Source organism: Emydura macquarii, unplaced genomic scaffold (assembly GCF_026122565.2).
Source record: "Emydura macquarii macquarii isolate MOO-44397 ecotype Brisbane River unplaced genomic scaffold, CSIRO-AGI_Emac_v2 contig_2636, whole genome shotgun sequence".
In the NCBI taxonomy this organism is placed as follows: Eukaryota; Metazoa; Chordata; order Testudines; family Chelidae; genus Emydura; species Emydura macquarii.
In genome coordinates, this window is record NW_027132773.1 from 35,185,931 (window position 1) to 35,191,784 (window position 5,854).

General features: G+C 44.0%; 1 protein-coding gene across 1 annotated transcript in view; it reads right to left on the reverse strand.

The window, feature by feature from the left end:
• The window catches only part of ABCD2 (ATP binding cassette subfamily D member 2), a 100,482-nt gene extending 95,468 nt beyond the window's left edge, over positions 1–5,014 (reverse strand). The window contains exon 1 of the mRNA XM_067563992.1: positions 4,913–5,014. The gene's annotated coding sequence lies outside the window, so the exon portion shown is untranslated. The remainder of the gene's footprint in view (positions 1–4,912) is intronic.
• Positions 5,015–5,854: the final 840 nt, after the last annotated feature.

Consider the following 5,854-nt stretch of genomic DNA (forward strand, 5'->3'; position numbering starts at 1 on the left):
ACATATTGTGGGTACATCAACGTTCCCTGTTCTCTTAGGGGGCTTTTGTTCATTCCACAGTACATTTCCTTTATTTGGTACATTTGTTTTTAGTAAAAAATATCTTGTCCACACAACTAATGTACTCAATATTTTGCAGTAGCTTATTGAAAATAGCCCTTATTGATTAGATTCATTTCCACCATGCAGTTATAACATTATGGTTTGGGACTGATCCTGTTCTTACTGAAGTCACTGGAAACATTCCGATTGACTTCAAAGGACATTGGATAGGGCCCTTGGTGCACAGAAACGTGTGGTTATGCACCCATTTTAACACAGAGTCTTTACAGTACACATATACTAAAATCACAAAAATTGGATACATCAGTAAATTCACATCTGTGCACACAGACGAAGCTGAAATTACTACTACATATTGAAATGAGCAGTGATGTTAGGTTCATTCTCTGATTGTAAATAGACTCATCTTTTTGTCATTTGCCTGCAAATTAAAATGCTGAGTTCTAACCTTTGCTTATTCAGTTCAATATCTGTGTAAGTCTTGAAAAATAAAGAGCTGTATTTCCCATAATACTGTTTTCACCTTATTTTCCATTCACCCCCCTTTAAAATGTAGTTCTCATGAAAGGTACCAGGTAGACTACAACTGAAATCTTCTATTTACCTACATGACCAACAGTACAAGTGCACATCTCCCCCCAGTGTAGCTCCCACCCATGTAGCTCAATCCTGTTCTGAAAAGGCCACCTCTAGAGTTGTCTACTTCCTTTCCAGCCTTAGCCTCCTGACTGCTTGCAACAATCCCATTTGTTGAGAAATGAGTTTAGTCAAAAGATACATTAGCAATTGTTCTTTGAACAGTGCAGAGGATTTTCTTTACAAGATTAATATGCTGTGGCTTCTCCTTTGCTAGCTCCTGTTGATAGCTTCACTGGTTCTATTTCTGCTAGGTCAGTTTTGACCAGAGAGGATTCATGGCTGAAGGGATGTGTGCAATCCCTGTATTGCTAAAATCCTTTTCCATTGTAAGCAGAACGTTATTTATCCCCAGGCCCATCACTAAGTTATAGGTTGCACTTTCTACAACACTTTATTTTTGGAGCTAAGGGACACTTACATGGAGCTATTTAAAGAAGAAAGTTGACAGTGCTCAGCAATTTGCAGATTTAAGACTAGGACAGTTCTAAAAATGTGCTTGTCAGAAAGTTCAATGGATCTCTCTGCACTTTGAGAGCACTAAAATTTTTCGGAGAGTGCCTTTTCACATTCACAATTCTAATGTGGTAGGAGGTTTGCCTATCAAGACTTCTGAAATATCGGACCAGTCTTCAGCGAAAAGCAAGCCTGATTCTTGGGGCCAGACACAAGCAGATTTTCTTTATTCATGTTATCTCAAGTTGACTTCAAAGAACACAATAACAAGCTTCCTAGTAATTTTTTTTCCTGAAACTACAGTGATCCTCTTTCTGCCAGGGAATACAATTATCTTAATCATATTTATGATTTGCTAAAAGCACAATCTTGATATATCATCTGAAATACTGTCCCCACAGTTCCTGACAATATTTAGTAAAAATGTGACATACAGTATAACAAATATGGGCTACGAGTATGTAAGATAGTGTGTTGTAACAGGGACATAACAATACACTGCATACACATCTGCGAAACTTGTGCAGACTGTGCCACAAGAAGGAAGTTTTAAGCATGTTGAGTTGCGTATCCCAGACTTGCTCTTCAAAGTCAATTTGTGGTATCAGAGTACCTGTAGATAACAGATTTCCTGGTCTATCTGGTGGATCTGTGGAGGTGAGTGTGATGATCCATGGGCTTCTTGTATATAGCTATCTGTAGGGTTCCATCGTTGAAGCTGAGAGTGGTGTCTACGAAACTGAAACTGGTCTGGGAGCGTTCTAGAGAGAGTGATGGATGGGTGATGGTTGTTGATGTTGTGGTGGAAATGTATGAAAGAGTTTAGGCATGGGCTACACACTTAAAATCACCTTCACTAAACAAGGACACTCTACCGGAGAAGTAGATTGCATCATGAAATGGGCCATCCAAACACATGGGAAGAACCTGCTTCAATACAGAGGAAAAAAACACGACTGGCCACACCCCTTAGCTGTCACCTAACACCCCACACTAGAACCATATGAGGTATCAAACAGTTACAATTCATACGTGAGGGTAACCACATCCTGAAATTAATCTTTCACAGATTCCCCTATTCTGGCCTTCAAACAAGCACCCCATTCTCACCCATTAGAAGCAAGCTCTGCACAGATCAGGATACACCGAGTCAAAGTGGTACTGGTCCCTATCAGAACAGATGCCAACCTGAAGACACATCTTCACTACTATGATGTTCAATACCCTCCCTCAACACACTTTTCAAGATCCTGGGGTCCCCTATGTGCCTATCACAACACATGGTGTACTTCATCCAGTGCATCAAATGCCTTACAACAAGTATGTGGATGAAACCAGACAATCACTACACTCTTGAATGAACTCACACAGAAAAATGATAAGACAAACACCATACCACCCATGGGCCAACATATCTCACAAAGCGATCACTCCATATCTGAGCTCTCAGTCCTCATCCTCAAAGGAATCCTGAACAACACCTTCAACCTCTGAGACAGGTCCTTGCCACGGATGTTGGCAGTGCAAAGAGGCCATAAAGCTGTTTTAACCAGCTTCTTGATAATTCCCCAAAATAAGCGCAATCACTTGGTTGTGTAGAATAATTTGGCAGCTCTTGACTGGCCTCTACCCCAATTTACAGGTAGGGTCTGAGGGAAAAGTGGATGAATTTGCACTCTCACAATATCGGAATGCTGGAAAGGTTCCCTGGGGCTACAGATAGTTTAGAGCCAGCTTGAAGCTGTTCAAAATTGCTCTAGGTAGAGGGAGACTAAGTGCTCCAAGACTGGGAAGCTGCAAAGCTTTGTACCTCCCCTCTGGTTCAGGTGCCAAAACAGCTCATTCTGTCCAGAATGTACTTACCAGTTTACTAAGTTTTCAGTTTAGGCTAAATAGTCTTCCAGTTAAACTTGAAAACATGCAGCTCAATGGCAAAAGCAAGCATTGTACTGAGTATATGCCAGAGAGAGAGACTGTATCATGTAAATAACCAATCAGACACAGGTCTAAATGTCTATATTATGTACAGTAGAACCTCAAAGATACGAACACCAGAGTTAGGTACTGACTGGTCAACCGAACACCATGTGGAACTGGAAGTAAGCAATCAGGCAGCAGCGGAGGGGTGGGTGGGGGAAAGAAAGCAAATACTATACTGTGCCTGTGTTGCCTCTTAAAGGTCAGCACATCTGAGTTTCCTGTCCACTTGCCATGTGAGGGAGCCACTTACAAGTAGGCGGTGAAGACACTGTGGTTCACAGGCACTGCGATGAGCCCTTCCTGCCAGCCCAAGCATGCAGCAGCCTGGGGTCTGCACTGTTTCCTGTAAGCTGTGGGTGCTGTTTCACCCCACACCCCACCCCACCGGGAGGGGTAACACTGTTTTCACCACCACCATCCATCCCCCCCTCCCTCCATCAGGAGGGGGCCAAGTTTGCAAGCTCAGTCTAGGCCCAGGAAAGAAGCTGCAGGGCAGCTCCAGCTGCTGAGGGGGAAGCTGGGCTGCCAGCACTAGGGTGGGAGCTGCTGCTGTTGCAGCCAAAGCCAGGCCTGGAGCAGGAGCTGGAGTCCAAGCTGCTGCCTGCACGCTGCGCTCTGGAGGAGTTTTAAAGGGCCACAGCCTGTGCACCAGTGCAGCCCAAGCTTTATCCGTAGCTGCACTCCTGGATCCTGCCAGCACCTCCGAGGTGGGGAGGCGGGGCACTGGAGAGTGGCATGCAGGGCACAGAGCACAGCAAGCCCTGGGGAGAGATGACTGAGGGCTGGGGCTGGTAGTGCCAAGGGTGTGGGGCAGCCCCCCCCAGTTCAGCCCGAAGGCAAGAAACAGGAATAGTGAAGTGAAGGGAACTGCTTGCAAACCAGGTGGTGCTACCAGGTGCCACCTTTGCAGAGATCTCTCTGAGCCTCTGCTGGAAGACACTGACTGCAGGGGACTGTACCATGATGTTCTGTTCAGAGCTCCAAATAATCTCCATTCCCGAAGTATTCGTATCTTTGAGGATCTACTGTAATAATTCTGTGCCAGGAACGTATCTATCGAAGTAGATAATCGTACTCCAAATCCTTTGGATGAGAGCATGTAAAATCCAATTACTCACTCTTCAACACTTCTCACTTATAATGCTAAACCAATGAAAAGAAATAAACTGATTTTTCTATTTATAAATATGGCAGCATGTTCCCTTGAGTCACTACAAAAGGTATTTTAAAGTATTTACATGCAAATAATGCATATAATCAAATAATCCAAATACATTCACCATAACATTCTATACAATTTACAGAATGGACAAAAGATTAATAATAGGCATGTGTCTCATTTACCTAGTCCTTCATTCTGTTCATATGCTTCCCCGAAGGAATAAAAGCACATTTAATATCCTATTGAGATCTCAAAAAAACTTGACATGTGCTATAATGAAGTCCATAATGAAGTCTTAGTAGCTAGCACAGACAGAATCCTACCCTTGTATCCTAACCTCAGCATTTGTACTACTAACTTTTTCTTGAAACCCAATTTGCACCACAGGACCATTTATTTACAGGCAGGAACCCAAATAGACTTGACCCTGCTGAAATCTGCTATGTCTGTCATCCCAAATAAAAAAACAAAAACAAAAAAACAAGAGCATCAAAGTATTGAAATAGATCTCCCAGGATGATCAGTTCAAACTGGGTGGTGCGGGTTCAATCTAATAACATCAGAGTACCATAATCAGAGAAGGCTGTTTACCTCATATCTCTTTCTCATACTCACTTGAATGTCAATCCATTTCCAAGAAATCACAGCCTTTCCTGTCACATTTCAGGGTTTTTTTTGTGATATTTTGGAAGAGCAAAGGCTGAATTAATGGCCCTGTCCCACTCACACTAGAGCCATCTGCTGGAGTAGTAGACCATCACCCCACTAGAGGATTCTTCTACCACCCCCAGTAGAAGGCCTCAGCTAGACCACTGTTCCAATAAATGTGAGTGGCAACCTCCTCCTGGAACACCTGCGCCTGGGAGTGGGGTCATGACCCCCTCCTGGCTGCCTGAAAAGCAGTATCTGTGGCAGCTGGGTCTCCCTTCCCTAGAAGAACAGCAGCAGCAGCTGGGCTAGCCTATCTCCCAGCTCTTGCTCATAAATGAGCACTCACCAGGAGACTATAGTTGCTAATAGGCAACAACAGGCCACTAGTACATAATGGGATCACAGGCTAGAGTGTTCACGTGGGAGCTCTCTTCCCTACTGTCATTGTCATGAGTGATGGAGCAATCCAAACCTGGATCTCCTCCTTTGGCCAGTAGACCGTGCAGCAGCTTCATCTTTTTTCCATGGGCTGTGTTCCAGCTGTAGGGCTGATGGAATCAAGGACTCAGGTGTGCAGTGAACAAACAAAGGGAGGCAGCTGTTCAGTGCTGGCTCATCTCCCTTCGGCTTGCTGCATTCAAATCTCCTGCCTGTCACTGCTCCAGATTTCATTGGCAATGGACAGCGGCAGCATTTTACTGAGCCACCGGTTCCTTGCCCCTGGTCTAGGTGGTTGTAAACACAATTAACAGATAATTAACAGCTGTGGTGAGCCCCAATACTTACTGAAATACAACACCGGTCTGGCCAGGACTAGGGAGTGATACAAATCAAATTTTGAACAAATACATGATGCTGGATCCTATGGGGTTATCTTAAGCTTTCAACTTTTCCCCATGAATCTAA